At 44.7% G+C, this 25,066-nt stretch overlaps 1 protein-coding gene across 1 annotated transcript in view; it reads left to right on the plus strand.

Annotated features, from left to right (window-relative positions):
- The first annotated feature begins 17,782 nt into the window (after positions 1-17,782).
- Positions 17,783-25,066, plus strand: part of pparab (peroxisome proliferator-activated receptor alpha b) — a 42,192-nt gene continuing 34,908 nt past the window's right edge. Inside the window, exon 1 of the mRNA XM_023791366.2 lies at positions 17,783-17,899. The gene's annotated coding sequence lies outside the window, so the exon portion shown is untranslated. The remainder of the gene's footprint in view (positions 17,900-25,066) is intronic.

Genomic DNA, 25,066 nt, shown 5'->3' on the forward strand with positions numbered 1-25,066 from the left:
ACGGAGCAGAGGTCTTCATTCTCCCGGGATCCGCGGCTGCTACACGGAGCAGAGGTCTGCATTCTCGCGGGATCCACGGCAGTAGAGATCCGTGGCTGCTAAATGGAGCAGAGGTCTGCATTCTCGCGGGATCCGCGGCAGTAGAGATCCGCGGCTGCTACACGGAGCAGAGGTCTGCATTCTCGCGGGATCCGCGGCAGTAGAGATCCGTGGCTGCTACACTGAGCAGAGGTCTGCATTCTCGCGGGATCTGCGGCAGTAGACATCCGCGGCTGCTACACAGAGCAGAGGTCTGCATTCTCGCGATACTAATAATAATAATAATAATAATATTTCTTGTCTTGGGGGCAGCGTGTGACTCAGTGGGTTAAGCCTCTGTATGTGATCAGAAGGTTGATGGTTCAAGCCCGGCCTTCGCCACATCTGCGGGTTCTTGAGCTAGACCCTTAACCCCCTCCTACGGGTGGCTGCCCTTTGCAGTTAGCTTGCTATCACCTACAGAGAGCAAGTTGGGGGGGAAGCGTGAAGAGAATTTCCCCATGGGGATCAATAAAGTATCAGTTAGCTGACAAGCTTCTCCAGGGGCAAAAGCAGGTGGGTGCGTGACGGAATCTTGCAGGAGGGAGTGGGATTTAAAATTCCATCCTGTGCCGACATCTAACACAGAGAGCAGAAGCAGCATGACTGGATAAAATTCTGGTGGCTTTCATTCTTATATAAACACAATTTGCCAGTATCGCAGTCAGAAAAATGATCGAGGTCATGTTCATATATTGTTCCATAAGTTGATATCATAATTATCGCGACAGGCCTAGTAAGTCCTATACTTAAACTGCATATAATCATTTGGATTTTTGTAAAAATGTAATTTGTTTGTGTAGCATGTGCTATCTCCATGTCGGATCTCATGGAGGTAGTGTTAATATTTTGATATTAAAGCAGATTTTTATTTGGCAACTTTAATGACGCTGCTGTCGTTTCAAGCGTGATCCTGTTCATTTTAAAGTTGTATTCAGTTCTTAGTTTGTAATACCAGGTGTGTGTTCTTTAGTATAATTATTACAGGAGAACGGCCACTCTGGATATCAGTTCTGCAAAAAGCTGTTGAAATGCCGTGTTGTCAGATGCAGTTTTATGTAAAACGATTATGGACATTTACATATTTTTGTATTGCTGCCATACGGTGTCATTTGGTAAATGATAGATTACGTTTGCCAAGCATCAGACCGTGTTAGTTTATTGTAAGTTTGTTTGCTTACGTCCTACGTGTGGCTTAGCCGTTAAGCAAGGATTACAGTCTCTGTGCTGTGATTCCCCCCCATGCTGGAACAGCTTTTGGTTTGACCCTATAAATGTTCTGAATGACTTTCTGTTGAAATCCACTCATTGGCTGAATGTGTCTGTGATGTCAGGTTAGCTTCATCACATTCTACGTGGGGGGGGTTCACTAGGGACCGTTAGCTTCTGCACTTAACGTGTTTACCTCTCCTTCTCGAGCATGTGCCATGGCCCTCCAGATTCAGCAGAACGATCTGCTCGTGACGTCTGACGCCCCCATAATTCAGCTATTTTGCAGCTGGTTTCTTTTTTCTATCGGCTTTTTTAATTGGTGGTCGGGTGCTCCTGTTTGTTTTCTTTCTGGCCTTTTAATTGGCTGATCTTCAACCCCGCGACTACGGCAGCCCCAGGTGCTCACATTCCATTCGTTGCCTCGAGTACAATTAACGTGCCTCCAACAACCACATAGCAACCGCTGATGTGGGCGAGTAGGGGGGGGGGGGGGTCTTTTCTGGGAGGACGCTCAGCGTTTATGGCCCTGAGCAGTGACACCCTCCTGGAACACATCACCGCTGTAATCATTTGACTTTTGCCCCTTTGCACCGCTGTAAATTTAAGGGGGGGTCGTCTGGGTTCAGTAGCCCAGTGCAGGGTGGCGACCTCCCACTCTTTCGACCTCCTGGTGGTTCTGGCTGTGTGTCCTTGCGCCATTGTACCTGTGAAACTCGGCAAAGCCTACAAATGCTAAGATTACCGCCGAACCGCTCCAGCTGCACAGAAAGGTCCCAGACTTGTTCAAAGTCACACTGCGCAGAAGTATCCTTCCTGGAAGAACTGTAATGTTGCTCTCTGCTTAATCCGCTGAATTCTTAGCTTTTCGCCTGTTTCCTCACCGTCCCGCCTCATTGGGTTTATCAGTCTACCTGTCATGTAGGTTAGCACAACGCTAAGGTTACCCTGAAAATCTGAGCAAATCCAAAATCAACATCCCAAACTGCGTGGAACAAGACAGATCCCACTTCTCTATAAGGACATGAAAATCTCATTTTTTTTTTATTGCTGTCATTGTTTTATTATGACTGTAAGCATCGATGTTAGTACATGCAGATGTAAAGGAGGGCAGCCGAAAATGGGCCGTCCCCTCCTGCCAGACAGGTGGGCCGCAGACCAGCCGGACTCGGTCCACAGTTGGTTCTCAGACGTGGTGCCTTTCAGTCCCAGACTGTATTTTCACCGTACAGCCACCCACCACATTGTTGGGGGGGAGGGCGGGGTTTCAATAGCCTTTAGTATTTTGTGTGAGCAAGTCAGCCCATTTGCATTTCTTCCAGTCACAAAGGTCTCCAGGTCACTCAGGGCGGGTTAAAACCTAACATGGCAAGCAACTTTTCTCTCTTCCCCCTTTTTTTTACCCCCACCCCCCCCCCCCCCCCCCAGTATGCATAGCTCCTCTCCCTCTCTGCCTTCTCCTGCTCCAGTTGTCTCCCCCCCCACCAGTCCCTGGGATGAGCCCTTGCCGAGGGAAGCCGCCCGCCCCTCGCTGGTATCCAAGGTTGGTGGGCGGGGCAAGGAGGCACGGGGGAGGTGGTTGGGTGGGGCGAGGTGGGGCAGGGAGGAGGTCTCAATAAATTGATCATCACTTTAATTACGCTGTGTGTGTGTGTGTGTGTATCCACTATCCCTGGGCTGTCTCCTGTATTTGAATGTGTGTGTGTGTGTGTGTGTATCCACTATCCCTGAGCTGTCTCTCTCCTGTATTTGAATGTGTGTGTGTGTGTGTGTGTGTGTGTGTGTGTGTGTGTGTGTGTCTGGGGTCTGTGCGTCTAGCTTTCCGCCTCTGACCCTGATCTTCATACTCTCTCCAGTCGCCACACACACACACACACACACACACACACACACACACCTCACCGACACTCTGCCCCCCCCATGCTGTCTCGCCCTCCGGTCCCGGTAATTAATCCCGCAGTCAGGCGGCGCCTCCTCCCCTATCTGAATGTATCCCCCCTCCCTGCACTTCCTCCGGTTGGGATATTAATAAACCGGCACCATGGCACCTCAGCCATCGCATGTATTTGTAAAATCAACTCACTGAGGTATTGATTAGCCAAACAAGGTGGGGTAGCGGTCTTCAAAAAATACGAGGGTGTCGCTGCGAATACTGAGGTGACTTAAACATATCAGTCATAGTTTTACACAAAGATGAAGATCATTTAACACCATTTTCTTTGACTGTCTGAGATAGTACTGTTTCATTCAAAAATGTGTTGTGAATGTGTTCTGAGAGAATAAAAAATGCAGTAATAACAAAACAACAACAAAATAATAATAATTATTATTATTATTATTATTAGTATCCATCTCCATATAAGTTTATATGGTTAACATTATTGCTGTCAGTAACAGCAACACTGATAACCAGTATGTCCTCATAATGGTTGACAGCCAGTCCGAGGCCCAGTTACTGGGAGCTGAGGAGAAGCTGATGCTTTCTGCTCGATCCCGCGTGGGCCGGTCACCGTGTAGGTATGGCTGTCAGCGACATCGCCGAGGTCCTGAGTTTCGGCGATGCTCACAGTGTCATTTCACATCAGGGCCATTTGCAAGCAGTCTGGTGCATTTAGAACAAACCAGTCCTTGGGGGCCCACAGACGGTCCGTGTTTTTGCTGGGAGGGGTTGGGAAACACTGCTGTCCCCGGTCACCGGGCCGGTCTCTCCAGTCGAGGAACCTGCGGTCGTCACGGCGATGCTGGACATTCCCGGCAGGAGCGGTAACCCAGAAGATGTGGCCCAGCTCACTGGAGCCATAGCAGCGAAGCAGGCCCTTGTGGGTGGTGGGTGCCGCACCCCCGGGCTGTGCGGGGGCTCTCTGCCGTGGGACCGCTGTCTGCGACGTGTGAAATTCTTGGCACAAAGGGCCCCCTTATCTGCATGCGCTCCTAATAAAAGGGCCTTTTGTTGCGACTTGTGCACACATGACTGTTCGTATTTCACCAACCACTCCCCCCCCCCCCCCCCCTGGCCAAAACCAGCTTACTCCACCCTCCCTGCAGCATCCTGTCTCCAGTGCTCCTAGCTTTGTCCCTGGGAGAAACCATTTAGTGGATTTTTTTTTAAATACACTAAAAGAGTATTGTTTTATGTGTGTTGTTTTTCTTCCCCCCATGGAAATGACAGTCTTCCTAACAGTACTGCCTCTGTCCCCCCCGTCTCTGTCCCCCTGCATTTGTCCTTGACAGATATGCAGCTTGCGAGGGCAGCGACTGGCCTGCTGCCAGTTTCTCACCCGATGATGGTGGCGGGGGGGGGGGGGGGGGGCGTATTCGCCTTTGCTGACAGCCACTCCTCACTTGACCGGCCGCCATTCCACGTCTCCAGCTGCGCCCCCCCGCCCCCTTCAGAGCCCGCAGGGGGGCAGGGTTGCCTCGGCAGGTGAACGAACGCTTATCACCCCCAACTGGCCATACGCAGACCTAGCCACGGTGGGGGGGGTGGTGTTTCTTTCTGTGAGGGGAAGGCAGAATTCTTCTGTTTATTCTAAAATGGGCGGCAGCAATGCACCAGGTTGGCACTGTGTCCTGAAGGATAGTTTTAGGAGGGCCCAACATGGGGGGGGGGGGGTACGGGGCGTGGCAATGCGCCCTGGTTGGTATATCACTGTCCCCGGCATTTCCTATAAAAGTCAGAGGCTCTCTGAAAGGGGAGCGGGCCCCTTGAGCGGGTGGACGATAACCACGGAAACCGGGAACCAATAGCTGGGGGCGGGCGCAGGCAGGCTCTGGGGGCACGGCGGTTAGTGGCCTTCACGGGGGTGTCTGGTAGGGTGTGTGTCCCCGTGTTCGTGTTTAGCGTATGAAGACTACAAGCCAGAAACGTCAGTATCAGCCGTGCGTGGAGGCCCCCCCCCCCCCAGACCAGCTGGCTTGGATCCTCGTCATTACTGACCAGCTCCAGCAGCAGTCCTGACAGTAAACGTTGCTCACTTTTAATTTAGGGTCCTGGCTTCCCTTCCCCCGCTGCAGCGTCAGAGGGTGTGAAGAGTATATCTTTCATCCACCGCTCTCACCTTGATCCACCGTCGAGAGACAGTCGGCTTCCCCCGGCTGTAATGCTATTATCCGACACCACCCCGCTAATCTAAATAAATTTCTGCCTGTTCATACAGGCAGAGTCTCGCCACAGAGATTCTTCTCGAACACCTTGCCGAAAACGCCAAAAATAGCACGGCCAGGACCGAGAGCCAGGCGTGCATGCACCAGGCCGCGCGGCTCCCGAGCCGCTGCGACACGTTCACACTCAAAAAGGGAAATTAAACTGCACCGTAGTGAAGGATAAGTAGCCTGTGGAAAGCAAGCTGCTTCCCGTACTGGTGATGTTAACATGCCTGACGCTGCCTCTGAAGGCCGCCCACAAATGCTGTCACACCGGGAGCTCGCTGGACCGCAGCAGATTTTGAAAGATCGGTATTTTCAATAAGATCCCTTTATCCGTATCTCGTGACAGTCTCCAGCTTTTGTATAACTTTACTGTTATATTAATATATAGCCTCAATTTATTGCTTATTTAATTTTTAAATAATCACCGAAATCGGATGTCTTATGAACCATCATTTGAGCTGTTTGACGTTGTTTCTGGGGAGGTCATTTCCCTGGCTTACTGTCCATTATATCTGTGTGTGAGTACCTGAACGCGTACGGGGTCCCTGGCTCACTGTCCATTATATCTGTGTGTGAGTACCTGAACGCGTACGGGGTCCCTGGCTCACTGTCCATTATATCTGTGTGTGAGTACCTGAACGCGTACGGGGTCCCTGGCTCACTGTCCATTATATCTGTGTGTTAGTACCTGAACGCATACGGGGTCCTTGGCTCACTGTCCATTATATCTGTGTGTGAGTACCTGAACGCGTACGGGGTCCCTGGCTCACTGTCCAATATATCTGTGTGTGAGTACCTGAACGCGTACGGGGTCCCTGGCTCACTGTCCATTATATCTGTGTGTTAGTACCTGAACGCGTATGGGGTCCCTGGCTCTCTGTCCATTATATCTGTGTGTTAGTACCTGAACGCGTACGGGGTCCCTGGCTCACTGTCCATTATATTTGTGTGTTAGTACCTGAACGCGTACGGGGTCCCTGGCTCACTGTCCAGTATATTTGTGTGTGAGTACCTGAACGCGTACGGGGAAATCCAAGTTGCCTGCGGCCACCCGCTTGCCTCTTTGTAGTCGTCATGGTTTGCCATTGAGACTGTAGAGTTTGCTCTTTACATTTTCTATCTCCACCATGAATCTAAGTATTGTTCCTCTCCTCTTTAATCAGTGCCATGTCTTATAGACGCAAGCCTGGATGTATAGCTTAGCGAGGTGGGGATCTGTGGCTTTTTCCAGAAGGTTGTGGTTTTGAATCCCATGGCTGACTGATAACATTACCGCTGGGCAGTTCAGCAAGGCCCATGACTCCACTTGCTCTGGGGTGCTGGCTGACCTCGCTCACTGATCCCAAGTCTTTCTTACTTGTGCATCACTCTAAACAGAAGGGTTTGCTAAATAAAATAAATAAAACAATGTACCAGAGCTTTTTGCAAATGTACCGAGCTTTGGGTGTGAAGGGTTCGAGTGGTGTGAGAAATGCAGGGGTGCCTAACTGGGGCTTGGTTGGCCCAGAGTTACTCAACAAAGAGCCGGAACTTCTTGTTTGTAAGAGCAGTGTGAAAGAGCTTCTCTGACTGCACCCAACGCTACCAAAGCGGCTTAAGGAGTCCGGCATGTCATTACACCTTCAGAATAATACCTGTGTCGGAGAACTAGAGAGTCACGAAAAACATTTGTGGTTTTGTTTTTCTCTGCTTGTTGCAGGTAATTTTTCAGTTTACTGTATAATTTAAATTTAATGTTGCCAGTTATATCAAAAATAGCATAAGAGCATAAGATTCCACATGAAGTCAGCCTGATGAAACCTGAAATTGATTATTTATTGAGGAGTTAATTACTCTGGGAGTGTGTGTTTTGTCGTTTGGTTTAACATGGGCTATTTTCTGAATTTGCGATGGTGACCCAGAGAACATCCTAAAAACCTGCCTGTTACTAAATGATGTCCCTTGAAAATTTAATCTAGCAAAATCTGGCAAAGTCTGTATGTTAGAAAGGTTAGTAAATATCATGCCGTTAATAATTTTGACATTGATACATTTATTTAGATCTATAGTTAATTGTATTTAGGTGTAATGCTGATCAGCATCATTGCTAATAACGACTGCCTATTCCGTCTTTAATAGCTAAAAAGTCCCTTTTCTTTTACGATATTTAAAAAATGAAATGTAAAGCCTCAAAATTTAAGTTTTGAGAGAATATGGCTATCTGTGGATGTCCAGAGAAGTGGGCTTTAGTGCCGCGTGTCTCCCAATCCTCCTTGAAGTCCTCAATTGAAATTAAGTAAAATACTTTATTTCCCATTTGCACAAGTACAATTGCAGGTACATCGGAATGCTTCTTCTCACATATACCATTTCCTTACTTTTTTTGAGTCCATTCTTATTCATTAGTGCAAAATGTCCTTGCTGATCGATAATCTCAATACAGTGGTGAAAATACTGACACAATATTTCGTTACAGTCACAAGTGTTAGTGTAATATCTGTTGTTGTACTGTGTTATCTAGAACGGAAGGTGAAATCTGCGAAACGGGAAAGGTTATGGAAATAGCCGTATGTCATGGCAGTGAGACTGTGAAACTGCCGCATTACCAGTGCAGGGCTGATGCCTTTCGGGGCTGAAATTCTCCATCTGGAGGAGAAACAACTGCCTTTTCCCAAAAACTTACCATGCAAAAAATTGTACAGTATGAGGAGGAGGATTCGGCAGCAGTCTGTGATACTCAGGCTCTGTCCTGGTCCTGAAATGCTTCGCAAACGTGAGCTCTGGGAAGGTCAGACCATGCGGTCTCTCGCCACTCGCAAAGGGCCGTTACAGTGCTTTGGGAGGTGAGTTTGAAACGAACACATTTCACTGTAGAAAAATCTTATACTGACACGTATTTTAAAAATGTCGAATGTGTATGTGTTTGCCATATATATATATATATATATATATATACACATTTATATATTATATATGTATGTATATGTGTGTGTATGTGTGTATAAAATGAATGCGTGTACATAATTAGTTATTTATTTATTGGTAACTTTAAATGGGAGAATTGTATGTGTTAAAAAAAATAAAATTGATTTAATTAGTTTTTTTAGGAAAGCTGAGTAAATAAAAAGCTTGATCCAATTTGTACACATTTATTATACCTTCTGTTCTTCAAAAAACTAAGTCAGTTTCCTCCTGTCTGTTTTACTGGTTTATTGTGATCTTCTGAATGTGTGCATTGAAATTGCCTTGTTCGTCTCCATTGTAGGGCTGTGAATCCCACAAATCAATTGCAGCTATCCCAAAAGTCTATGCCCTAAAAATAAGCCTTAACCTTAAAACACAATTAAACACTTAAAACTTTGCGAGTTTGTTCATTATTTTCAGAAGCTTTGTGCTGTGATTAAACAAGCATTTTCTGTTGCTAAACATTTTCAGAATATGTCAAAATTTCCTTCGTGAAACAAACTCAAAACCTGTCAGCAGTCTGGATCTTACCTTGCATCAGTTTAGATGTATATTAGTGTGATTGTTTCAGATTCTTGTGTCATTTGCAGTTTTTAAATAATGTTCGGTGGGTGTTATAATTACGGACTTTGATAAACCTGATTTATGTAATTTCCCAGTCGCTGTGTAAACATGTATAGCTGAGTGTTCTGGGTTCAGCTACACTATGTAGTGTATTTTCTGGAGTAATGAAGATGCTGAACTTTGCTAGTTAAAATTTTTTAACTGTATTTTAAATACATCTTACTATGTTCACAACCAAACACATGATTATATTATTTGATACAAATGGAGAGTAAAATAGCTCAGAATTATTCAGATTCATTAGCAGTAGTTTGTTTCGTTAATGTCTTAAACATTTCTTAAATTCGGATGCATACGGCTGTACTATCTGCTTCCATGTCTTATCCGGGGCTTAAGCTGAATTGCAACTTCTAAACAGGAGAGAATTATTGCGTGTAAAAAAACCAATAAGCAAATTATTTCACAAATTATCTCACAATTTTTTTCTAATCTGGGATAAAATTATTAGAATTGATTTCTTTCATTTTGAAATTGCATCTTTTAAAATAGTTTACACTCATTTTTATTATAAATTAAATACAGCTATATTTAATATTCTAAATGCATAATGTCGATGTATAGCAGATTTGAGGTTAAAATAAAACACACCTTATGAACACCATGCTCTGCTGGTGCGTCCTTTAAGTGTGAAAAAGCATGTATTGTTTTATTCTTGGTTCATTAATAGATTTCAACTTCACTTACTGTAACACAGTATGTATCTATTCAAAATGTTTATAATTTGTCCCCAAAAATATTATCTTACCATAGAAATGTCAGACTGTGCCGAAATAACGTAGATAAGCCTCAGTATTATAGACAATCTGTTTTAAAAAAATTAAGCAGTCCACCGTGTATTTGTTCTGTTTTCTGGGTTATAAGTGACATGACATTATTATCATTGATAAATTATGGTCCAGAATTTTTACTTTTGGAAACTCCCGTCAATTTTTTTTAACACATTGGTGCAGATGTAGCCTAAGTCAGTTTGTATTTTCCGGTCTCATACATAAATTGAATGGTAGGTAGGTATGTATTATAATTAATTGTATTTTAGCTTGGCTCGTGTGCCTTGTTATGATACAGTAAGTCCTGTGGTTAGTGAGTAAACTATATTTGCAAAGTAACCAAAATTATCACTTTGTGTTATACAATTATAATTATAGATTTATAATGTAAGTAATTAAGTATATGTTCATATTTCTCTATATTGACTTAAAGGAACATAAAAACCTAAAGAATTTAATAATATTCTTGTGTGTGACTTTTAATTTCATTATGTTTTATACAGGCAAAATTACAAGTGAATATTTTGCATATATCCTTGATTGGCTATTTAGGTAGATGTTCTCCTTTTTAAAATGTATGCTAAATTATTATTAGACAGGGATGTAACAATATCATAGATGTGGTCTCTTCTTAAATATTGTTCTGTATATTCAATAAGGAATAATCCAGTTCTCAAAACATGCATGGTTTTCTGCTTTTTTTTGGTTGAACCTGAGACATTTTGCTAATTTATATTAGCATTTCATACCTGTCAGTGTTGTGCTTTAAATTTTGCCGTTAGTTTTCACGGCGGGAATCAAATGTCCTTTAAGATGAATTTGTTCCTTTATAAACAGAATGGGAGTTTAATATTTCTTATATATTAATTAGTTATTTTTATTTTCCAGTTTCTTAATATATATTTTAATAAGAGTATTTTGGAAATTATAATCGTATAATCCCTTAAATTCAAGCATATTCAATTATGTGAAAATATTGAAAAAATAAACATTTTGTTGTGAAATTCTGCAGAAAAAAGCATAAGTGTAATATATAAAATAAGAACATCAGATTTTTTTTGTTCATGGGAGCAGACTTTTCAGCAGTTGTGTATGTTGATGTGGATTTATGAATTTTCAGAATCATATTATGTGTGTGTGTGTATATATATATATATATATATATATATATATATATATATATGTATGTATGTATATATATATATATATTACTTTATGAGTTAGATGTTTTTTAGTAATTGTCATTTTGTCATTTTCTCGGCTAACGTGGTAAACTTATACTTTAAAAATGCTGTGAATAGCATAAATTGGTGGTTTGTGACTGCATTTTTAGGTTTCTCTCTGTGCGGGTTAAATATTATATGCTTTGATTTTACTGCCAATAGATTAGCTGTTATTTAATATAAATCTTCAGAAGTTGTGGAAGCTCAGTTGCAGTCTTTCATTATCCCCATTATTGCTTAACATTGTTTTTTCAGAATTCTTTTTTCCTGAAAACAGACAGAACACACAATGTAAACTTTTTTTAACGTAGATTCTTTTTTTTTCTTTTCTTTTTTTTTACCGAAGCTATTTTTAGCTTATTACAGTGTTATCAGAGACTGCCATGTTGTGCTTCAAATGCTGTGTCCTCCATTTTGTGATCGGGATCATTTCTCCTCCACCCTGTCTGAAACGTCAGTGAACTGTTATGCCAACTCCCCCCCCCCCCCCCCCCCTCCTCCCCGATTCCAAAACTTACTTTCTCATCAATGAAACAAGCTGTGGAGTCATTTTATTACCTGTTTCATAACATAAAAGCCCATCAAGCCCCTTTTATATACTTCATTTGGAGGGCGAGTGCTTTGCGATGCATGTGATGTAATTGCTCTCGCCAGTCCTTTTACATTTCATGTTATTTGGCTTTTTGAATTATTCTGCCTTGTGTTTCCACTGTGTTTCAATGTCCTTATCGAGAGAGATATGGTAGCTTATTCCAGTTACGTGCTGCTTTTATCGTTGACTGTGTGTATGTTTATTTTCCCTTTGATCTGCGGCTACCTGTATATATCAACTATATATAATCGATTTTTATGGATAATTAATTAATTAGATTTCCCGTATGTTGTTATGCATTACTGCATTTCTTGTATATGCTTATGTAGGCTGTGCAGATGTGCACAGCGATCCTGACTTCTTGGGTTTCCCTTGGCGGTTAATGGGAGATGATGTACGACATCCTCAGCGTCATCCCGGGGGGAATAACCCCTTAATCCGTATTAGTTAATGTGTTAGTAATCTTTACCTACTCAAAGCAAACAGAGCATCGCCTGTCAATGGGCCCGTATCGCGCCTTCTGACCCCAGGGTCACGCCCTTTGTTCCTGGCTCAATGGGGAGTGACCTTTGGGTCACGGGTCTCGCCGAGAGGTTGTTTAGGCACGTGCGGGAGCTCCGGTCTGAGCGCCGGGTCAATCGGCTGCTGTACATGGAAGGCAGGGGGGCGGCTGACGTCCTTGCGACTTTTTTTTTTCGGCACCCCCCGCATTCGTTCGCATGTCCGTTTGACAAAACGTTGGTCCCTAAAGGCCAAGAGCTTTTTCGTTTGTTTGTTTTGCGTACCTTTGCAGGATGTGACTATGTAGCATATCTTCCCCCCCCCCCCACACACACATTCCTTGTGCCTCCCGTCTCCACATTACCCGATTTTGAGCAAAGTTATGTGCGGACTCACACAAAAAGTCAGCATTTTTATTTACAAAATACATTTGCTGTACAAAACGACACTTTGCTGAATTAAAATCCTGCAGGATTAGTCCCGTTTTTTTCCCCCAAGTATGAAAATGTTGACATTAGATTTTAAGCAATATTTTAATTAACATTTGTTTAGCTACACATAAATATTGCTCATTCTTTCGACATCTCTAAATTTATTGCTTGTATAATTTTTTAAATTATGAGCACAATAATATATAATTCCTTAAAATTACATACAGCAGCTATACACGGACGTTCGTGATTTGTAGGTATATTTAAAGGTGTGTTTACGTGTGAATTCGAGCACACCGTGTATTCGGGTGTGCTGCATAATACCGTTAGGCCCCCATGGTCTGCACACACCGAGGCCTGCCGTTATAGCTTTGGGCCTGTTCAGATTGTGCCATCACTATTTTTTTTTTTTGCTGTCTTCAAAATAACCACAGAATCAATGGGACACAGTTTAATAACGCCTTTGGCTATTAAAAATGACAGTTCTGGAGTCATGGTGATATGTAAATGGTTTTAGGAACCTCGAAAAATATGGCATACAGATTGCACGTTAAGCTGCGGTATCACACTTGTCATGAAGCAGGGATTTGACTCTTTGCCGCAGAATTTAAAAAAAATGTCTGACTATTTCCTTTTAAAAATGTAAATACTTAGCTAGAAGTTACATACCTATGTTTTGTAACTTTTGGAGTACTTAATATTCCGACTGTTCAGATTTATCGTCTTGTCACTCTGCAGCCAGGGGCTACCTTTCCAAGTGGACTTGGAGGTTTTGTTGTGAAATTCAAGGTATCCGAGTGGAAGTTGTGCGGATTTCAATTAAACTTATAATTTCCTTCACTTTTTTAAAATTAGAAAGATTTAAAATCAGATTATGTAAAAGGTGTGAATAAGAATAAGGGAACAAGATTTTTGTTGCTGTCCTTTTGGGACTGTAACGTAATTGTGTCACTTGGAAAGAGAGTGATGTGCTTCTGAGCTGGACGTTACTGCAATCTGCATGGTCTCTTTGGGGGGAATTAACATTTATTTCTAAGTGCTCTCAACATTTCTTTAATTCAAACCATTTTTAAAAACTTCTTTTAAGAGCATTTTATCGTGATTGGATTCCTGACATTTCCATATGCTGGTTATACGGATATGTAATGTGTGTGCTGTGAAATGTATCTGTCACAGACTATCTTACCCTTGCAGGAAAAAAAATTCTCGGTTGATCTTCAATGCTGTGATTTACTGCTTTTTTGTGTATTTGAATCAGGCTTTTAAAATGGACGGAAATATAGAGGCAGGGAGTAAATTATTAAAGGTACAGAGAATGTTTTTGTTTTTAATTGTTAACTTAACTATATTTTTATGTTTATTATATTTACAATTTTTATTATTGTAAATAGCAGCGTAAATGAATGTCACCCCTCAATTGTTAAAGTATACCTAAGGCTAGAAAGTATACACTATTGTGTCTGAAAGAGCTGTATCTCGAATCCATAAAACAAAACAAAGAGTCTGGTGGACTGCTTTGTTCAAGATTTTTTTTTGGGGGGGGGACACATATAAAGGGCCTGAACCATTTCCAAAACAAACAACACAGGTAAACATGGCAGGGAGGGTGTGTTTGATCAGTGCTGGCCGACAGTCGGAAGCGGCGCTCGGAATGAGGCAATAAAACCTCGTGCCGTAAAGGCTGGCAGCCGCCCCTACCAGAGGAGCGTCCTCGCCTGAACCGGGTAGCAGGTTAAAGGCTAGCTGAGTTCCGGTGTACCAGGAGCGGAACATTGCACGGGAAGAGGTGCTCCTGACATCGGGCCGAAGGTCCGCATAGCGGCATACGCGGGAGCCCGAGGGCCCGGGCAGCTGCGCCCGACCTTTCGCCCCACGACGGCGGAGGTTGCGATTGGTCCAGGCACTGTGGCGAGACGTGACGTTGAGGGGCTGTGCGTGGCGGCGGACTGCCATGTCACCGCGTTCTTACCGTGAGGCGGGTTCTGTTTCAGGACTCGACTGACGGAAGCCGGGGGGGGGTGGGCAGCGCTTTCATTTTTGCCCGTGTCTCTTGGAACCTTTGCCGGTCCCTCTGCAGGACTGAGGCTCGAAAGTCACCATGGAGGGGGGGGGGAAAGCCCTCGAAAGGACCCGGGAGGGGCCGAGTCTGCCCAGCAAGGGAGGAGAACCCCACGGGGTGGGGTGGGGTGGGGTCCATGTGTACCCACCCCTTCATCACCAGGGCATCGGCAACACCGGCTCATACCCTCCCCCCCCAGAGCTGCCATGGTACGATCCACCACGGGAATGTTAATCAGACCCTCTCCTAGACAAACTCAATCGTTTCAGAAGAATTAAAAAAATCCGGCTTCCTAACCTTTTTTCCCCTCTTCTTCCAATCCCTCATTCCGCGTCGGCTACACGGCTGAATACAAACCTGCTGTCGTAAACCAGAATACAGGACAAATTTCAGATAAACGTGTCCTCCATTTCTGTCCTCCGTCGCTCTGTTACTTCGAGGAAGAGAGACTTTAGTTGCTGTTTTTTTTTTTTTTTTTGCTTGTGCTGGAGCAGGAAGTGGGCAGGATGTTGTTTTACAATAGCGTTACAGTAATCTGCTACAAATGGAAAAAGCCAAACGATAGCGGCAGGGCGAAAAGGGTGGCGGGAAGAAGGGGAGGACGTTTGAAATTTAAAAAAAAATAAAAACGTTGGGGGGTGAGGTTATAGAGTGACGTCCAAAGGTCCTACGGGTGAGTTTTCACAGAATACCGTTAGCTTGTTTGGGTAGCTGGACATACCAGTGGACTACACAGTTTGTAACCAGCTAAAGTGTCTTGAGTACTTCATCTCCAAACAGGCTGGTTGAATTTGAGGGGTTGGGCTAGCGGGGGGGTGGGGGGGGGGATCGTTATTAGACACTTTGTATGATATTTCAGCTCTGACTCTGCCCAGGTCTGCCTAAGGGACGGCGAGCCATTTATCTTGGGTGTTATCTTTATTTATCTTTATCTTTCCTGGGGGGGGTCACCTTTTTCCCGATTTGTCCTTCTCCCCCCCCACCCCCCATCCACCCTCCTGGAAGATGAGCGTGGAGTTGACACTCTCACCCGAATGCTTATCGCCTCTTGACTCTTTGCCAAAATAGTTACAGAGGGTGCTCTTTACTCACTGGGGGGGTGGGGTGGGTGGGCAGCACTGGCTAAACTAACGGCTAACCGCTGGCACAGTGCGCATCTTTACGGAGATGGCCGCTGAGACTCGGTGCCCGCCACGCTCTGCTCTCTCCTCTGTCACCCCCCCCCCCCCCTCCCGAAATCTGACTGTCCTGCTTCCCCCCTTTTGCAGCATCCGAAGGAGGTGATGGACATGAGTGAAACGACTTGTCAAATTGTTTTTTTTTTTTTTTTTTTTTTTAAATCATCGTTTTTTTCTGACTTTCCCCCCAGTCTGGCAGTGACCCGGGGGGGGAGGGGGGGGCGTGAAACGCGGCTAATTATTCTGTGGGCTTTTCTCCGGTCACCCTGCTCCCGTGTCCCATGTCCTGCTCGCACTCCTCTCTCCCTCCCTCACTTTTCTTTTCTTTGGTGGGCGACCAATGGCGCAGAGTGAACTGCGCGGCTGCGCACTGCGTCTGCACCGGGTTTGCCGGAGGAGTGGATTTTGTGTCACTCCAGCCTCCCGCACTCCTCCTCTCTCTCTCTCTCTCTCTCTGTTTCCCACCCATATACCTCCCTCTCTCCCTTCCTCCCTCCCCCTCTCTCTCTCTCTCTCTCTCTCTCTCTAACTGCGAGTGCAGTTCCTCGTCGCGGCAGCGGACGCGTGGTGGAGAGGCACGGCACTCGTGCTCCCGTTTTCATCATCGGCTGGGGGGCCCCTCCACATAGAGCAGACTCCGGCTGGCTCCCCCCTTCTCTGCTTCTCCCGCGCCCGGCCCCGGCAGCTCGCAAGGGGGGGGGGGGGGGCTGGAGCTCTGCGGGGGGAAAAAAAAAACTGGGCTGCTGTTTGTAGAGCGAGGGCCTCCCTCCAACGGCCTGGGCTGAAGGAGACTCGCTTTTTTTTTCTCTTTTTTTCTTGCTGCGAGCTGGATTTTAACTCTCTGCCTCCAACTGCATGCACTGGCACCAGGAAAAACCTGCAACAAGTTGCCTATTTCGTTTTCTGCATTTTTCTCCTCCTGTTTTATTTTTCTCCCCTCTCGCCTCTGGGTGTGGGGGGGGGGGGGGGGAGGTCGTCGTTTTGTGAATTATTTTGTGGAGTGTTTATCGTTTTGTTTTTGTTTTTTTTTGCGATGGTCTTTTCAATTTTTTTTTTCTTTTTAATTTAGTCTTTTTTCGCCCACTTCGGAGAACACTTACTTTTTCTTTCTCGCAAACCCCTTTTCCTTGCACCCCCCCGATCCCATTTTGGGGGAACCCTTGGCATTTTCACTGCTGTGACGGTCATACTGCTCTGTGGACGGGGGGCCGGCCCTGCTCTCCTGCTCTCCGCCACCCTGCACCTCTCCCTCTCTCATTCTCTCTCTCTCTCTCTCTCTCTCTCTCTCTCTCTCTTTCTCTCCCTGTCTCTCTCCCTCTCTCTCGCTCTCTTGCCACCCCGCTCCCCTGCCCGCCAGAGGGACGGCTCCGTGTCGTGCCGGAGCACTTTCTGGGACAGGTGCCAGTTCCAAACAAAAGACAGGAAAAAGGCAGATTTCATTTTTTTTTTTTTTTTTTATAAAAAGGAAGAAGGTTACACTGAGCGTCGGGCTGTGACGTCGACTCCATCCCACACGTCTGTCTTACGATTTTTTTGTGCGTGTTGAATTTTCAGGCTTTCTTTTTTTCTCGCTCTAAAGAAACGCGTCTCCGCATAGGATGAAGGCACACTCCTTGCATGTCGCTCTGCTACCAAAGGCATTTGAGTTGGGTAGGTGGGGGGGGGGGGGGGGGGGTAAGGGGGTGTTCCTTTTTCAGACTGCTGAATAATTCATAGGCTCAGCCAGTGTTGAGGCTGCACTGGCAGAGCCATTAGCCATGCACCAGACATGCTGTTTATCTGTTTGCTAACATTCCTCATTCAAAGACTTGTTAAGCAGCAGACGAGCTGAACACGCGTCAGCCTTGGCCTCCCATTGTCGCGGGTGGTGCCAAGCCCTGGGTCGGGGCTTTCGGCGGTGCAGTGCCGGGCCTGGTTGCTAGGTAAAGGGGTAGCTCCTCAGCCCGGGGCCCGCTGCATTCGGCCGCCTCGTCGGATCGCCCGTCTGATCGCCACATGCTGACCGCTGCCCTCCTCTATCCTCAACAGAGATTCGGATCTGGAAAAGTAAAAAAAAAAAAAAAAAAATCGAAACAAAATAATGTGAAACCGAGGAAGAGGGAAGCTGGACACCCATCTGGGGCAGGAGAGGATTCGTGAATCCGCGTAAGTGAGACATCCGCACGCCCGTGTGTGTGTGTGTGTGTGTGTGTGTGTGTGTGTGTGTGTGTGTGTGTGCTCGTGTCCGTGTTCATGTTCATCCGTCTATGTGTGTGTGTGTGCGCGTGCACGCTTATCCGTGTTTGTGTCCGTCCGCGCGGCCGTGTGTGTGTGCAGACTCTGTATCCTAATGTTGTCTTCACCTTTAAATTACATCCACACACACATCTAAAGATGAAATCGTTAGTCTTAGATACTAAAACAGCACAATCATGCAACACTTCAGAAAATGATGGTAGATAGACATGGTTAATATTTACAGGTGTTTGTTTGCTCTTGGGTGGAAAAAATTAGGAATAAAGTGATTTAATGTGGCATCCGTGTGTTTCTCAAACCACTGAATAGTTCTGCGGCTTCTTCATGCCGTGAAACGCCTTTGACGTCCTGTTACTTGTTACCAGGCCATCCAATGCCCACTAAAGTTCCCCACTATGATTTTTTTTAGATATAATTAGTTATTTCTGTTGAAAAATAGTTTTGGGTTCGTTTGAGTCATGCTTTGCTGGGAAAGGTGGCAGTCGAGTGACCTGTGTTTACCAGTTAATTCACTTCCCCTGTCATTATTCTAACCCCAGACATTGTTTCTTTTCATAATATTTAACAAACTGCTATTTCATGATTTAAATTTTTTTATTTTTTTATCCGAATCAAATATGGTCTATGGGCCCCCCTCCATTAAAGCTTGGCAGTCTTCGGTGGGGGGGGGTGTTTCACATCGCTGTGTGTGTGCAATCTATTGAAAATGTTTCTAACGGAAAAAAATATGATGCAATTATTTTTATATACCATTTATACAATAGTTAAAAAAAAATAAACAATAAACATTTCGCATGTTAAGAAGTATTGTATTATGCGGCTTTTCTAACTAACCAACAAGAAGAAGTCAGGATTTTTCACTTCCATAAATGTCTTTTGATTTTTTTTTTTATTCTCAGCTGTAATTTCAAAGGTGTAATTTTGTAAAGTAAATATACTTTTTAAAATCAGTTGCAGTCGTGCAGCTACTGCAAGTCAGGTATTGAAAAGAATGCTTTTGCTTCGGGTATTTTGGATGGCTTCTGACCTTTCCATTAACCCCTTATTTGATATCAAGAAACCGTTCTGACATATTTCACCATCTGAAATCATTTGCTGATATTTAATATCGTTGCTTAATAGTTACGGTGGATGAATAGAAAAAAAAATGTTTTCCAATAGGAAAAAGAGAGAAACATACTGTATATACAGCAAAGATGACTGTGCTTCTTCCACCGGCCTGTGCTGCTCGCATCACTGTACTTTCAACACATTTTTCAGAAATTCTGTGCATCACATGCTGCTGATTATTTTTCGATGTTTCAAAAAATGATTTTAGCAAATTTCTATTTGGCTGGTTTTCTTATTTGTACACAGATGTGTATCTCCAGACTCGTTTAAGAATTTAACTTTAACCCTGCTTTTTAATATTTGAATTATTGCGTGCTAAAAAATAATTTTCACATTTTTCACAGTTTCTGAAACCATTTAATGCAAGCATTTAAAACGCCTTATTTGAAATATGCTTTGATGATGATGGAATGGACTGTCATTCCACATATTTCACATTATTCACATCATTTTGTTTTTTTCATTATGCTCCCCAATGATTGATGCCTTGTTGAGTAAGGAAATCAGAAATACTTTGCAACTCTGTGTGTATTTTTTTTAATTGTGTTTCTTTTAAGATGAGTGCAAGATTTGAGTTCTGTGTGGATGTGTGAACTGGCTTATCCGGCCGCTTTCATCTCCATTGTTTTCAAGTTTAAACATAAGCTAGACATTAAGACAGACACACACACACACACACACAGACAGAAGTTTGTAACTATATCTTTGTGGGGACTCTCCATTCATTTCTATGGGGAAAACTAATCCCAACACCTTCCCAGTCCTAACCTTACCCATAAATAACCAAACAAAATACGTGACATTTTTGCTTTTTTGACTGCAGTCACAGATCTTTGTGGGGACCTGAAAAATGGTCCCCACAACATCAATAAAACAGGCTTCTATCACATTGTGGCGAGATTTGGTCCCCACAATGCAATAAGCACGTCCACACGCGCGCACACACTGCAATGGGCCTGAGGCAGGTCTGGACACAGACTACCAGAAATGTAGACCATCATAACACGTTACCTGAGACCCTTTGGCCTGTCCTGGGCCTGGGCTGGAGGCTGGGGGGTGCCTGTCTCCCAGCTGCCAGTGAAGGTGGGGGTACCCCACCCCACCCCACGGCACCCCCCCACCCCGGACATCGCCCCTTCCTGGGCGCCTACCACATAATATGAAACAAAGCTTAATCGCCAGAGATTACGGCACAAGCAGACAGATGAAAATGGCAATTAGACAACTGAAGAGTGTGACTGGAAGCACAAACATGCAGTTCTGACATGCGCAAACACATATACACACACACACTCACACACACACACACACACATCTGCTGCCAGGATCCCCACAAATGACTTAGGGTTGAACCTTGAAGGCTGTTCCCACGCCTCTATGTGAGGGAATGGGGTGTGTTTGGGGGGCGGTGTGGTTGATTATCCCACAGCTAATCGAGGACACACACATCACACACACACACCCACACACACACAGGACCCTACTCCTGTATCTCATCTGCCTCTGACCACTTCCCGTTTGTCATGATCTCCAGGTCTCTGATAGGACAGTGGCTAATTCACAACAGCTTACCCAGGTCACATCTCCAGTGTTTCTGAGTTAGTTTAGTAAAACTACGGTAAAATAACCCCCTGTCACGTCCGCCTGCGGCCCGCTGTCATTGAATAATGTCCCGTGATCTCAGGACGTGTATGAAAAACTTGCCAGACGTTTGGGAAGATTTACCACCGTCGCCCAATCAGACGATGCCCCCGCTCGTCCCCTGTCTGTGCCACTCTTCGCCATCAGTGTTGTCCTTTTTTTTGCCCCCCCCCCCTGCCCCTTTTCTTCAGGCTTCAAAAATAAATAAATGCCATTGGATTTTCCCACAAATTCAACACCAGGCCGATCTTTTGTTTCAGCGCCTCTTTCAGATAGGCTCCACAAAGCGGCCCAGCCTGCATGGCACACCCCCCCCCCCCCCCCCCCCCGCCATGCCCAAACCACCCCCCCCCCCACCACCATACACCCCCACTGCTACCATCTGCACCCTGAAAATGCCACAGAAAGTCTGCCCCTTACTAAAAAAAAAATTGGTAGTAAAGAAACCAAGCCGGTAATTCCACACGTACCTGTAACAGTTATAATAGCACTTGAATTCTTTTTTTTTTTATTCAAAGGCCCCCCACTATTGAATTTTTTATTACCACATCCTACACAGCGTCCATTTTTCTATTTATGTATTTATTTGTTTTTGTCCACGCGTTGTAGTCGGCCGTTGTCGCGACCGTGAAGCCGAAGGGCGGCGGGACCGACGCTGTTTCGCTGGCGGCCGCGGGAGCGCTAATCAGCGGCCGTGCTCACCGCCAGCAGCCGCCTTTCGTGGTGCTGAAACGCGGAGGCGCGGCGGAGGAAAGCGGCGCACCGAGCGATTACGGTCGGCAGAAAAAAGCTGCTCTCTCTGCGTTAAAGTTAAAACCATTCTTAATGCATAAAACCCAACTCAGTTATAAAGCTCTCCTCTGCTGAGACCGTTTTGTTATATTTAACGACAAGGTAAAGAATTCGCCGGTAATGTTAATTTTGCCTACAGTTATGCGCATTCTCAGTCTAAAAAATAGTTTTTTATGTGCTAATAATCAGACGCACGCATTTACAGGTGTGTGTGTGTGTTTTAAAAGTGATTTGTTTAGACAGACGCAAATGTCTGCACAAAATTATTTATTGCTGTACATTTTTAGATTAAACTCTATTTAACAAAACAGTTCGAAGCTGTTTATAATATGTATGTTTTTCTTTGATTATATTTGTGATGATTTATGGAAAAGCAAATTTTCATAATGATTTATGGACAAGAAATCAAAGTAATCAGTATAGTTAATTTATAAGGCAGCGCGTATTGCTTTAAAGCTGAAAAAACTAGTCCTTGCCATAATTGCAAACTTTGTTAATGCATATATGCTAACGCGGGTATGTGTTTTAAAAAATACACACTCACTCCACCTCGCGCTTGCATAAGAAAAACATTCTTGTAGTTTTGTGCATTGTTTTATAAAAGCACAAATTAAATGTTAAATTAAATATGTCATTTTGAGCCTTAAATACTGTATTTGTAGACGTGGCCTTTGTGTTTAGGGAAGAGGAGGCTTTGAGGGGATTTTTAAAAATCCTTTATCAGGGGTTTTTAGTTTAGTTTTAGTTTAATTTTTTTACTTGCTGAATACTGAAATAGGGTCAGTTTCAGCTCAGTTATTTTAGGTAAATTTTAAAATTTATCCTAGTGGGACCTGTTGGGTAGTATCAAACCAGTCCAGCCATTGCTTCACATCGTGGCTTTTAGGTTTGTGTCTGTGTGTCTCCGTCTGTGGTCATGCATGCATTAGCTCCACTGGGGGGATGAAATGTCCCCACAGTGTGATGATAACCTGCTAGACCTTCCTGGGACATTTTTTCGGTCCTGATAGAAGGATGCTTAATTTCATAAAAATCTGTGAATGCAATCGAAAAACTAAAATTGCCAAAAGTATTTTGTTTGGTTACTTATGATAAGGGCCGGGTTGGGGTTAAGGTCGTCATTGTTAAGATTAGGGATAAGACCATAAAAATGAGAGTCCCCATAAAAATATAGATACCTAGTGCGTTTGTGTGTGTGTGTGTGTGTACATGTGTGGGCACACACGGAATGTATTTTAAAATATTGTATTTTTTGTAGTTTTAAATCTCAGAAATTAATCTGACATGGTCTTACAGTATATTCACATGTATGGCTGAGTCAGTAATTTTAGTGTACATCTTGTAACTGGGTTATTTGTTTTTGTACAAAGGTTGAGGTTTAGATTTGTGTGAATGAACATAGTAACAGTGCAGAAACGGTACCGAAATACATTTGGGTTTATAAACAATTCGTCATTTGAGTCTGACAGCATGGTGAGTCTCTCATTTGGGGTGACATTTAAATCTGTCTAAATTTGTACCTGGAGTTTTCTGAAGTGGGCTTTGCATCGTTTATCCTGTACAGCATCAGCCCTCGCAGAATATGCCTGATTTGTGATTGAATATTCATAAACACAGGCTGTAAACTTACTCTGAAGGAATATGCTCTCTGTTTTTTCCATACTTCCATACCATGGATTAGTTTGGAGATTACGGTGAATTTTGCCAGAGCCCCTGGTGGATTCTGCCCAGGAGCTCGCAGAAAACCACACGGGAACATGATCGCTGCAGCGGCGGGTGATCGCATTCGATGGCGCATTAGGGCAGTGAGGACCCCAGGGAGGGCCTTCCCTTTCCCTCCATGTCTGACCGTCATTGCGTTTCCTAAGACATTCTCCCCCAGTCACTTTTGACTGTCCTGTACAGGGCACCGAAGGGAACATCTTCCTGATTACACAGGCCGTGTGTGTGTGTGCGCGTGTGTGTATGTGTGTGTGTGTGTACATGTGCTGCGTATGTGTGTGTGCGCACACGTGTGTGTGTGTACCAAATGTCCCCACAACGTGATGAATACCCATTTTTTAAAAATATTTTTATTTAATAAAAATCCGTGACTGCAATGAAAAAACTAAAAATGCAAAAATGTGTGCGTGTGTGTGTGTGTGTGCGTGCGTGCGTGCGTGCGTGTGTGTGTGTGTGCATGCGTGTGTGTGTGCGCGTGCGTGCATGTGTGCGTGTGTGTGTGTGTGTGTGTGTGTGTGTGTGTGCGTGTGTGTGCGTGTGTGTGTGTGCGTGCGTGTGTGTGTGTGTGTGCGTGCGTGCACCCGCGCATGTTCTTGATGGGCCCGATTTTGGGGAATGTTTTACCTATTAGATTGGTATTATAGATACAGGGAGCAGTAGTATTCCCTGCCTTGTGCCCTTTGCTTCTGGGATAGGCTCTGGACCCCCGCAACCCCCCTATTGAGGGTGGATGGATGGTATTAAAGACACCTGGTGGGCATTTTGTGTATTGTTATTTTTCTGAAGTTTCTGAAGCTTTTTATTCGCCATTGGTGGCCAGTGACAGTGACTCACTTGAACGTATTTAAGGAGTGAAGGACTCTTGTCCGTATTAGCGTGTGACAGCCTGTGTTCTGGCCACAGCTGCTGGTTTCCTCCTGAAATCCAGCATGTGGAATTTGGGTTCACCTGATGGTGATAATGCACAAAATGAACAATCCAGTAAATCAGTTTACCCGAATCACCTGATATTGAAAGATAACATCAGTTTATCTGTTTACCCAAAGTACTTTTACTCAGCTGCTGTGAAAATTGAGTTTTCCTTTTGAGTGTCTATTGCTGTTCATATGGACTTAGATTATTAATGTATTACTTTGGCAGTATTAATTCATTTTTTTGGATGGGAGGTGCGTTTAGTGTACAGATACTACGTCCAGGTGTGATTGGCCACATCGGGGCCCCCGCATGGGTCACCCGGCTTTTCATGCTGTGTCGCCATAGAAACGGCCCCGCGGTTGGCCGCGAGGATGAGGTCACCGCTTCCCAATCCGGCCCGTTGGCACTATTGCGTCTCCGTCTGCCCTGGACGCCACGTGGGCCCAAGCGTGACAGACAAGACAGGAAGTTGGTGGCGAGGGGGATGGGGGGAGTTGGGTGGGACGGTCCCACCGCATCATGAACTGATGGAAGCCCCGCCCCTTAAGCCAGCACGGGACCCAACGAAAAAAAAAATCTGTTTAAATCAGCCTGACGGAATGACTTCACATTCCTGTAATCCAGTTCCTGTCGTCCAGAGCAGGAACACGCCTCGCTGCACGGTGATAGTGCTGGGATCCGAGCTCCAAGGTCACCCAGCGGGATGGGTGATGTTTTTGAGGTACCGGCTTATTTTTATTACGACAGCATTTTGGGGTGGCAGGCGAGCGAAAGCGAGCGGCGCTCCCTGCCTTTATTACGATCGGGCCCGAGGTATGATATCGTCCTCAGTCTTTCATTAACCCAGTCTGTCTCCGTGCGTTTAATTAAGCCAGGAGCCTCATGTCGTTCGTTAGC

Source organism: Paramormyrops kingsleyae, chromosome 1 (assembly GCF_048594095.1).
Source record: "Paramormyrops kingsleyae isolate MSU_618 chromosome 1, PKINGS_0.4, whole genome shotgun sequence".
Lineage (NCBI taxonomy): Eukaryota > Metazoa > Chordata > Actinopteri > Osteoglossiformes > Mormyridae > Paramormyrops > Paramormyrops kingsleyae.